Consider the following 12,967-nt stretch of genomic DNA (forward strand, 5'->3'; position numbering starts at 1 on the left):
AAATAAGGTATGAGAACCTGAAGATGGAAGAAGATGAAAGGATTACTGCTTTCATGGAAAGAGTTAATGAATTTTTTATGGGAATTGAGTGTTTTGGTAGATCTCTAAGAAAATATGAGATTGTTTCTAAAGTTTTGAGAGCTTTGCCACTGACTTACAAGATGAAGGCTACTGCAATTAATGAGTTGAGAACAATGGCTAACACTTCTATTAACCGGGATAATCGGGTTGGAAAATTATCTAGTTTTGAGCTTGAAGAATTTGGTCCTCAAGGAGCTGCAAAGACTAGATGTACTTTTCATGCACCTACATCATCAACTGGAAAGAGTGATTTAAAAGCTTTATATGCGAAGGAACTGAATGAAATGAAGAAAGAAGATGAAGAGCTTGTTAGGTATGTTTGCCATTGCGCCAAAAGTTCACGCTTTCAATGCTCGCTACAAATGCTAGACTTACCCAAATCCACGGGAGGTGGTTAAGCCATGTCACGAATCCCAAGGGCAAGTTGGATGTGTCACTGTCTAGAGGGGAACTCACTACCAACAATCCCCCCCTCAATGAGACCTATAGGATTTGAACACATGACCCAAGGCTCTAATACCATTTGTTAGGTATGTTTGTTGTTGCACCAAAAGATCGAGCTTTCAATGCCCGCTACAAATGCCAGACTTACTCAAATCCATGGGAGGTGGTTAAGCCATGTCGCAAATCCTGAGGGCAAGTTGAATGCCTCACTGACTAGGGGGGAACTCATTGCCAATAGAGTTTGAGCAACTGGAAGCCCTATTTGCTAGAAGAGTACCTAAATGTCCTGTTAGAAGTAAGTATGAAGGAAAATCACCTTTTAAATGTTTTGTATGTAATAAGATAGGTCATTTTGAATCTAGATGTCCTGAGAGGAATTCAAGATTTGAAGAGAGAGCTAGAAGATCTTTTAGGCCTAACCATTATTATCAGAACAAGTATAAGTACAGGAGAAACAAAGACAAATCATGCTATTATGCATATGAGGAAGGTGTGACTGATTCTGATGATGAACCAGCACAAGATTTAGCTAGTGGATCCAACATTGGTAAGGAATGGGTATTTTTGGATATTAAGGAAGATGCTTCGGTACCTATTATTCAAAATGAGAAAAAGGCCCTTGCTACTAAAATTGAAGACAAGGATTAATGGGTGATAGACAATGGTTTATTCACATCATATGACTAGAGATAAAAGGAAGTTTTTTTATCTTTGCAAGAATTTGATGGTGGACTGGTTAGATTTGGAGATGACAAAGCATTCATGATTAGAGGAAGAGGAACTATATCTTTGGATGGTAAGCATAACACTGATAATAATTATTATGTTGAGGTTTAAGGTATTATATTTTGAGTGTAGGACAGTTGGTAGATAAGGGATTTCAATTAGAGTTCAAGGATGGAAAATGCAAAATCATTAACACATCTGGATTGGAGATTACAACCAGTACACAGACTAAAGGTAACATCTTTCATTTGAACTCCAATGAAAAGACATGTTTGATTGCACAAATTGATGAGAGTTGGATATGGCATAATAGGTTGTATCATGTGAGTTTTGATTGCATTGTAGAGATTAGTTCAACTAAGGTTGTTAGAGATATACCTAGGATTGTGATGCCCAACAATCCGGTATGTAAGGAATGTCAAATGGGAAAGCAGGCCAGAACTTCTTTTAAGAGTATACAAGACAAATCTAATGATGTTCTTGATCTTATTCATACTGATTTATGTGGTCCTGCTAGAATTAAAAGTTTTTAGGGTGAAAGATATTTTATGCTAATTATTGATGACTATTCTAGAATGATGTGGTTGACTTTTCTAAGGGAGAAATCTGAAGATTTTGAAAAGTTTAAGATCTTTAAAGCTAAAGTTGAGACAAAGACAGGGTTGAAGATTAAATGCTTAAGGTCATATCAGGGTGATGAATTCACATCCAGTGAATTTAACAGTTATTGTGAGAAGCATGGGATAAGGAGATAGTTGCTTTCCCCCAAGACACCTCAATAGAATGGTGTTGTGGAAGAGAAAGAACATAACTATCTTGGATGCGGCTATAACTATGATGATGGAAGCTAATATGCCTCATATCTATTGGAGAGAATTTGTGAGCACGGAGGTATACACATTCAATAGAGTTCATATCAATGGAGACACTGATAAGACACCTTATGAGTTATGGTTTGGTCATACACCTTCAGTAAAGTATTTCAGAATATTTTGTAGTAAATGCTATATCAAAAGAGATGATTCCATTGGAAAGTTTGATCCTAGATGTGATTAAGGGATATTTTTTGGTTATTCTAATGAAAGAAAAGCATATAGATGTTATAACAAGAGATTGCAGAGAATTGTGGAAAGTGCTAATGTCAAGGTGGATGAGCTGTACAAAGGTCAAATCAGAACTTATGAGAGATAACCGAAAGTGGAGATGATCATAACTGAATTAGTAGCACCTATACCGGAATAGAATGTTGAACCAATTACTCCAATAGTATCAAAAAATTCAACAGTGGCTGAAGATCAGAGCAGGGAAATAGAAAGTCAGAAGACTCCTCAGTATGTAAGGTTAAATCATTCAGAAGATCAGGTCATTGGAGACAAGAACAAAGGAGTAATTCCAAGAAGAAGGTTGGAAATTGATGAGGTATGTTTAATTTATCAAGTTGAACCGACATCAGTTATTGAAGCTTGTAAATATGAATGTTGGATGAAAGCCATGGAAGAGGAATTAGATCAGATTGAAAAGAACACATGGAATTTAGTTCCCCAGCCTAAAAATAAGAATTTTATTAGAACTAAATGGGTTTTTTAGGAATGAATTGAATGAGGATGGAAAAGTTGTGAGGAATAAGGCTATATTGGGGCGAACCCACAATAGTGGGTTACACTTTTTTGCCAACTTTGACACTTCAATTTTCATTTTCAGATTCACACATTCAGACACTTATTACTGCTAAAACATAAGGAATTTGTAGATGCTGTGAACTAGTGATTTGTGACATTTTGCAAGTAGATTCTAAATATATTTTTTCAAAATTCTTGTGAATCAATTTTTTTTCATTTTTCTATCTCCCTTGAAAACTAGTTTTTTACAAAAAACAACATTTTAAAAGAGTGATACTCATTTTGTATGGCATAATGGTTTTTCTAAAATAGATATGAATGTGATTCTTTCGAATTTAGTTTTGTGACATCCATATCTAATGTTTCCAATTGGTTTCATAACATTATCTTCAGTATTTCATATTTTATTAAGTTTTGAAGTCGAGTTAACTGTAATTTTGATATATGTTCATTTGGTTGATCATAACTTGTTGTGTATGTATCCAAATTCAATTTATTTATATTTTTGGAAAGAGGAATTCAAGTTATGTATGGAATTCTCTGAAAATATGAAGAATGAATTCAAGATGTCTATGATTGGGGAGATTAATTTTTTTTAAAGATTTGCAGATTACTTAAAATGATAAAGGTATTATCATCTGTCAAACTAAGTATGCTAGGGAGTTGTTGAAGACATTTGGTATGGAAAATTCTAAACCGGTTGGTACCCCTATGGTTACAAGTGAGAAATTGACAAAGAAAGATGTATCAGCTTCGGTAAATCCTACAAGCTATAAATCTATGATTGGAGGTTTATTATATCTGACTCAGAATAAACTAGATATAATGAATATTGTTTGTATTGTATCAAGATATCAGAGTGATCCTAGAGAGAATCATGAGAGTGCGGTGAAAAGTAATTTTAGGTATTTGCAAGGAACAATTGAGTATGGTTTGTGGTATCCTAAAGATGATGACTTTACACTATGTGCATATACAGATGTTGGTTGGATTGGTTATGTTGATGACCAGAAGAGCACATCCGGTGGAGCTTTCTTTCTTGGAAAGAAACTTGTTTCATGGATTAGCAAGAAGCAGTCATGTACTTCTTTATCTACTGCTGAAGCTGAGTATGTTGTTGCTGCTACTAACTATACACAAGTTTTATGGATGAAGAAAATGTTGAAGGATATAAGGGTTGATTGCAATGAACTGATTATTATTCATTATGATAACTCTGCTGCTATTGATATATCAAAGAATCTGGTATTTCATTCTAAGACTATGCACATTTCTATCAAGTATAATTTTCTAGAAGGAGAAGCTGGAAGCAAATGAAGTTAGACTGCTTTATGTGAACACTAAAAAGTAGGTTGTAGATATCTTCACCAAACCTTTGCCTAAGGAGTCATTTGAGTACTTCAGAGATAGATGGGAGTTTCTTCCCCTCCAGTAGAGACTTGAGTGATGCTGATTAGCATCAATCTGGTATGCATTTATCAGTGCTATCATTCATTCCAGATTGTTGTGTTGATGCTACTACTCAGGGGAGTAGTCAACTATGTGGTTAAGAGGTTTTATGATGTTTTTCTTTGATGTTTATGTCAGATTTTTGGCATTGATATCAAAGGGGGAGATATATATGTGAAAAATAGAGCTTTATAGTGATATCATTCACAGGGGGAGTTTGGTCCTTGGTTCAGAACTTTATTGTCATATCATCTTGGTGACTTTGTTGGATGTCTTCCATCGGGGGAGACTTGTTTGGCATTTTCTTGGCACTTGGATTTTTTTCACATCTAGTGTTGCCATCAATGCCAAAGGGGGATATTGTTGGCATTTGGAGGAATTGATTATGTGTTGCATTGATGTTTTGTCATTAAGGTCAACCCTAGTTGTTTTGTTGTCTACCGGCTTCCGGTAGAGTGGTTGGATTATGATATTGATCTGGAGACCATCTTTGGTATTCTCCGATTTGGTATTAGCTTAGATTGGTTATTCATGTGTTCCTGATGCGTATTATATTCAGTTGGTTTAGGATTTGATGATCTGTATGCTATCATTTGTTCTAGTAAGCCTTTTGGTTACCAGTAAGGGTTTTACTGGTAGTGCTTTGATGAAGATCTTTTGATGAATCCGATAAGCTGTGTTGGTGTGGCTTCTAGAAGGTTATCGGGATGCTCATGGTTATAATGTTTGTGTTCTAGTTGTTTGTGGTGTTTCATTTGGCTTATGGCGACCTATTTTGGGTTTGATGTTATTCTGCTAGGTTATGGACTGGTTTGTGTAATGTGTTGGTTGATGCTCCCGATGTGTCAGCAGTTGGATTTATTGTTTGGTTTATGTTGTTTCGGTCTTAGGACGACTTGGTTTATCATTGGTTTGCAAGTTTATGTAACGGATCTATTGTATTATCTTTTAGGTGTCCATCCTAATTGTTTAGGTCCCAGGTTGGTATAAATATGATGTAAAATCTCTTTGTAGATCGTGGGTTTATAGGATATATGATTATCTGTGTACGAATAAAGTTGTAATCATATGTAGAGGTTTTGGTCAATCATAGGTGATTGAATTGGGTTTGTGAAAGAGGTTTAAGACCTCTAGTATTGAGCTTAACTGGAACTGTACTTGGGCATAGGAGATTCTATTCTTGAAGTTCACTCATCTTTCCGGATTGTAGTCTAGATTTCTTTGTAGTCAGTGAGGCTCCTTTTATGATGAACAATGTGCCTTCCTACATGTGTAGGACCCTCTTATTGTAATCACATACTTGCTGCATAAGTATTATCTGATTGTGGGCAGGCTTCCCACCATGGTTTTCCCTTTATCGGGTTTTCCACTTACAAATCTTGGTGTTATGTGTTTTGGATGGTTGGTTAATTGTTCTGTAATTTATGTTTATGCTTAATTGTTACATCTGCTATTCCATTATTTGGTTTATGCATTCTGGTAGAAGTTTTTGTGTTCTTAAAGTTTTATAATATGTTGACAACTGATTCACCCCCCCTCTCAGTTGCCCAATGGTTATCCTAGCAGGTCCAACCCCTGGAATCTTGACTTAGAGAAGGTCATAGTTCCAAATGTGTTTATAGATGTAGAAATTATTGAGGTCTTGGATCATAATTATAAAAAAGAAACCAAAACAGTCAGGGGAATTGAGGAAAACCCTATTTTGGTCATCACAAGGTCATGCATTAGAGAATGCTTTGGCCTGAATAGGCAAGCAATTACCAAGATTGACAGGGAATGATATCCGGTGGATTATGAAAGGATGGTAATATTTTTGGACTGCTAGACGTAGCTTATTTCAGGAAAAGAGGAAAGGATAACATACCAATGATTGTGAATGATAAGGCTCCATTTCTTATACTCCAATTTATGGATTTATTTCATAAAATATATCATGGTTGGTGTCAATTTTATGGTGATAATAATAGAAATAGAATGCCAGTGAATTTAATGTATATGTCCATGAGGATCCAGAACCCTAACATTAACCTAGAATTTGATATTGCCAATGAGCTTGAAATAATTCTCCACAATCAGCTGGTTTACTAGAATACTAGTAGAACTTTTAAGAATTATTCTCTATTGTGTCATTTAATACTCTTCCAAAACAGAAATGTGTTTATAGACACAATGAAGTTAACTACCATGGATGGTTAGGGAAAAGGACTCCCAATTCAATTATGGTGTAGGATATGGGACAAGACCAGTAGAGACTATGATTACAATGCATTTCATGATGTCTTTGTTGTGTGGATATTCAAGGCACTTGGGGTTCAGGTTTAAAGGCTTCCTTCTAAGATAAGGGCAGTTCTCAAGCCATTGGGATACAACCCAGAAAAGGGTCACACTTATAATTTTTTTGATTGGATCTTCAAGAATGATCATACTCTCATTAGGGTAAATGGATGCAAGAATGCCCCCCACCAGTTGCCAGTCTTTGTATTAGAAAGGGTTGCATTTTTAGAATTTATTTGGCAAATGATGTGGTTTGTGAAGGAAGTGAATGTGCCAAGGAAGAAGGGGACTTTCTTGCCCCATGTAGTCAGGTATTCTAGATTGTCTATTGGTTGTGGTTCCCTTGAACAAGTTCAAGATAATTTAAAGAAAGCATATTATTTGAAGGATGGAAGTGAGAGGTGTTGGAATCCAAGAACACTGAGAGGGGGGGAGGGGGGGGGGTGAATCAGTGTTCTACCGATATAATCAAGTTTAACCCTGGTAACCATAAAAGAATATAACACCAAATAGAAATGAAGCAACCACAAGAGAATACACCATAACACAAAGATTTATATGTGGAAAACCTCAAAGAGGAAAAACCATGGTGGGATTGGAGACCCACAATATCTATCCATTGGCCAAATGAATAAATATTACAATAGGGGACTGCACATGTAGGAAGGCCAACAACCTAAACCACACTTCTCATCACAAAAGGAGCCTCACTGATTACAAACACCACATATGGAGTTACAAACAAAATTTTGAACTCTGAGAGTTCATGTGCTATTCTGGATGAGTTCCGATTAAAGGACAGTCTGTACTGGTTTACACTGTATCCTTCCTTACCTGTATCTTTCTGTGCTTCCCAAACCTCTAAATGAATATCCAAGACTAACTACAAAATATTACATTCACATTATGTCGATCAAGAACACTCACACAATATCACATCACTTTATCCCATTACCTTCTTCTACATACTCAAAATAACCTAACTGGACTTACTTAATTACCCTTCCCAAACACAAACATAAATGCCTTATGTCGGCTTACAATGATATTACAAATTATTTACATGTTGGCCTAAGCAAAAATTAATTCATTAAACTTCAGGATCGATGCCTTTGATCATTTCCGTGTAGATCTATCGAATCAATCTCCCATGTTAGCTTCATATATTGGTTCCTAGATTGCCAGTTCCTTGTGTGTTGGATGACTGAATGCTGGTTGCCAAATAATGTATACCAGTGAGTACCGGTTAAGTGACCAACCCAAAATGGTGTGTGTTGCCATCAATGACAACACAACTAAGCTGGATGAGTGTCAATTTCCAAAAAGAGGGTCTATGACCCTAAAGGTTATATTAATTCTTTTATAAAATAATTTAAACATCAAATTGACATAGTGAAAGATATTGCTCGTAATTGCATGACTCCTCAAGATATTATGCAAAGGTGGAAAAAGTGGAACCTATTAAAGAAATTGGAAGAGGATAGATAGAAGAAGGGGCAACCAGGTTTTCATCATGATCAAACCCATGAAATACTGAGGATAAATTTGTGCTTGAAAGATTTTGAGAAGCTATATGGAAAAGCTACAAGTAGTGTATCACAAGAGGTTAAGTCTGATCCTCCAAAAAGGCATAGAAAATTGATTATCCATGATTCAGATTCAGAGAATGCATCAAATTATCCCCCTCTAAAGAGGAAAAAACAAGATGAGAAGGTAACCGTAGTCCCTTATGATGATTCAAAAGGAGAGGGGGATATTGAAGAAGTTGCTAGTGCACTCAAATCGCTTGGTAAAGGTGAAGAGATTTATAGATCACCTAGCTTAGTATCAGTATTTCAAGAGGAAGTCCATGGCTATAAGGCTCAACTTTCGGAAGGTGAAGAACCTATGAATTTTATGGATGAAAGGGAAGCCATATTAGCCAGATTTGTTGAAGATGACTTTATCAAAACACAAGAATTCAAGGAATTTTGGATTCAAATGAAAATGAAAGATTTTGAGGAGATAAAGCGATTGAAATTGATGGGGATTGAAAAATCTAGACATGAGGAGGTTATTCAGAAAACATTCAAGGAGTTGCATCTTGATGAGGTCAATTGTACCTTGGAAGAGGCTAGAGAGATGGAACAGAAAAGTGATATGCTCATTGTTCCAGGGCTGACTCTCAAATATTTGTTCTTTCTTGACCAAGTTAGAAAACAAGAGGACCCTACATTTATTGCTGAGTTTGATATTGATGAGAAGATAAGTGGATTGGGGTACAATCCCACAATTGAAGTTTTGGCCACATGGGTGAGTTTTAAGGACCCTCATAAGCCCAAATTACTTGACATTGTCAAAGGAAATTATGGAATAGCATCGATGCAAACAATGGAAAACACTTCTCCTTTGGTATCAGATACAAAATTAATGCATAGAGAAATGTTTAATAAAGACCATTTCAAACATATGGAAGATCAATTAGAGGAGGCACATACTAGGGAGACACAAATGAACATAGCAGTGAAATTTTTAGTGGCTAATATTCACTAATTGACTATTTTTTAAAATTGGGGAATCAAAATTTGGCTAATAAGCTGAACTTTTAAGGTGACTTGAATCACTACATTTTTACAAATTTTTATTTTAGTGTCATTTAAATCACCAAATAATTTATTTTATTAATTTTTTTAACTCAAAGATTCACCACAATATTCGATACATGATTGCATCAAATTCGCCAACATTTTATAATTTATTGTAAAAATCTAAATTAATTCGCCAATAATATATATCATAATTATTAGTTACTTTAGGATTATATCAATAATCTTTAGTTTCCACCATTGATTTAAAATATAATCTAGTAACTTTCATTGTATTCCATGAGGTAAATTGTACCTACAAGTTGTAATGCTTGTGGGAGTTGAAATTTCTTTTGAATTGTTGACCTCAATGAAAATCAATGGTCTAAAAGCAATTTTTGGCCCCATGAGTGTTACAAATTTTTGGTACATTTTATCTCACAAAATAAAAAGAGGGCTATTAGATTATTTTAAATCAATGGTAGAAACTAAATAAAGTAGAGTCTACCCCTTAAACTCATTAATGATTTCCACCTTCAAACCTCTACTTTTCTATTAAACCTACTTTTTTAAATGAAAGGATTTGGAATAGTAATTAATGCATAATCTTATTGTTTTCCAATATTCACCAATATTTTCTACTAAAAAAATTTGATATAAAAAAATTCGCCAATAAAATTAATATTTTTCATTAAAAAGCAAACATTCACCAATAAAAATTATTATTTTCTTTAAAAAAATTAAATATTCGCCAAGAATTTATACAATTTTTTGAGAGGGGGTTTCTTAAAGTTTTCACTAGAACAAAGCCATCAATCAATTGCATCTTGAGAATGCTACTTTGAAGAAAGAACTTCAAAGATTAAAGAGTAGTAACCCGAGCAAGGTGCTAGTACTACATAAGGATGCCTCCTCTATGCCAATTGATGTAAAGGATGATGAAGTGTCAAAAGAAAAAATGGATAAGTATGTAGAGGAAAATCACCAATTAAGAAGTACGAATGAAATGTTTTTACATGAAATCCCTAAGCAGGTGTTAAATGCTTTAGAGCAAGTACTAACATATAGGTTTGATTTGGTGATTAGTAAATGTGACAAAGTATATGTTGGATACCAAACTTTATTGGACATGTTAGCCACATTTGCTAAACATTAGCCATAATTAGATGAGCTCTCCAGGAGGTGGAAGCCCTCTCGTTATGATTTGATCAGGCTTTGTGAGGTTACTCAAAGGGATCCAGATGCATCTGGTGAAATCAAAGAAATAGGGGAAATGATCGATACTATTATTAAGGAAATAGATTACATAGAATAGGAAGAAGGAAGAATAAAATAAAAAATATCCTCCTTTCATAGTATTAAACATTGGACGATCCTTGAATTCATTGATAAAAAGGGTTGTGTAAAGAGTTTGGAAGAATGGAAATTAGAGTATAAAGACATGGTTTCGCAGATCATTTCCCATTTGAAGGAAGATAAAGAATTCAGTGTTAAAATTTTAACATGTTCCTAGATAGGTTTTTTGTATTGGAAAATAGATTCTCAAAGTTTGTGGTCAAAGTTTGAGCAATTACTAGAAAGAAATGAAAAGATCATTTGCTTAGTATGCCATATATTCTCCATTACCAATGGCCTACTCATGTTCAAATATTAGAATGGGTAGACGAGTACTTAAGACTCACCAAGATGTCTTCCCAGAAGAAGAAATAGGTACTCAAAGGAAAGGAGCAAACTGGCGGAAAATCACATGTTGAATCAAACCCTAGGGTTATTTCTTTCTTGTTTCAAGCATGATATTCTCCAAAAAAATTAATTTATAGTTATCTTCTTATTGTGTTAGTTTATTATGTTTTATCTTAAGTTGTTAGTTATGAAAGGACGCAATTGTAAATGGTCTGAATCTTGTCGCTTCTCCTCATTTTGTATAAAGGAGAAACCAAGACCGAATTCTAAAAGACATTAGAAAATAGAATAGGAGGTAGATTAGAGGAAGTGATATACCATGTACTCATACTTTGAAGATTAATATATAGATCCAGTTTATTTTCTCTACAATTGTGGTGTGGAATTACGTTCTTGTCAAACTGGTGCTTTGTGATTATTAATTTAAGGAATTAATTGCCATTTTAAAAACTTGTGCAAAGGAATTCCTTTGTTATTATTAATATGATGGGCCATCTCTTTGCAAATACTAATGTTAACCGAGCTCAGGAATATGTTGACCACTTGGGGTCTGTTAATATCTTCATTAGAGATAATTTGTTGTTTTTAAAATCATTCTCTTTTAGAAAGACATGTCTTTTCATTGAAAGAACTCTTACTTTCCATATATATGGGAAATCATTTTGTAATATTAAGATATAAAGAACATATATGATAATTAATCAGTTGTATTGACTCTTATTTTCAAGCAATACAAAAGCCAGTTGTCTTATTTTCAAATGTGTTGTGGATTTTTTCATTTCTAAATCAGTTCTCTGTTATAATTATCTATGTTTGATAATTGCTATTCTAAGTCACCGTGTGAAGAAATTGCATGTTGTTACATAGTTGGACCATCAATATACATTTGAGATTTCAGACATACATATTTCATATAACACTTATAAATGACTTTATTTACTCACAAGTTTATAATTTCTCATACATCAAGGCATAAAAGTTTTTTTAGCTTTCCAAACATGTTTTGACACATAAATATTCATTTTACCAATCTTTTCATCCACATGTCAGGTGATAAGGAAGGGGAAAGAGAGAATTGATTTCAAATAGGACATGACACTAAAATTTGCATATTAAATCTTGCCCTCCTATAATTATTAAGAACTTTGTTCACATTTATTTATTTAGGTTTTTTTTGCCACATGATAACAGATTAACCAATATGAACAATCAGGTCATAGCACAAGAAGATGGAACATGATGTCAACTTAGTAGATAATGGAAAATAGAATGCACAACAAGTTAGATTACTTTAGGATAATATAATAAACAATTTAACAAGTAGTTCAACAATCAAGATATAACACCAAAAGAATCATGGAGTAAATCTAGCGAATTACAACAAATCATGTCCAAATTACAACAAGTCATTGATCTTCTTCATCCAACTCTTTGTCTGTATCATCCGATTCAAATTCGACATTGTAAGGATTGGTCATATCATCATCATCATCGTCATTGATATCAGTTTTGATAATGTCATCATCCACATGGATATCATCTTCATGAGCATTAACTCCTACATCATCATGATCTAGTTTGTCTTCTTCGACATCTTCGTCGGGCACATCATCAACTAACTATTGATCCTGATCATCATCTACATCATCCTATATTTCTTTCGTATCTTCTTATTCCACCACATTATACTTTACCAACCTTCCCCTTGGATCATGTCTAACAACAAATGACCAACTCGGTTTACCTGGAACCTCTGAGTAAAATACCTCCTGACATTGGCTTGGAAGAACATAGGGCTCATTTCCAGCTCGCTCAAATGACCTTCTATTAACCATGGTAAATCTATTATCATGTTCAATAACAGTTCTGTCAAGATCATTTTCATTCAATCATAGCCTGTACCATTAGATGATGAACAAAACTAATTTGAAGGACTTAAAGTCACACTCAAGTATATCATCCAAAATCCCATAGTATCAATTTTCCGAGACTTCTGAATGAAACGGTAGTCACCTTGAAGATTACAGTTATCCCAGAATCACAAGTTTTCTTTGTGTCATCCAACTTTTTGGTTCGAAATTTATGACCATTGCACCACATAGCCTTGTGGCGTTTCACCTGTAATAT

This window comes from Cryptomeria japonica, chromosome 10 (assembly GCF_030272615.1).
Source record: "Cryptomeria japonica chromosome 10, Sugi_1.0, whole genome shotgun sequence".
NCBI classification, from domain to species: Eukaryota; Viridiplantae; Streptophyta; class Pinopsida; order Cupressales; family Cupressaceae; genus Cryptomeria; species Cryptomeria japonica.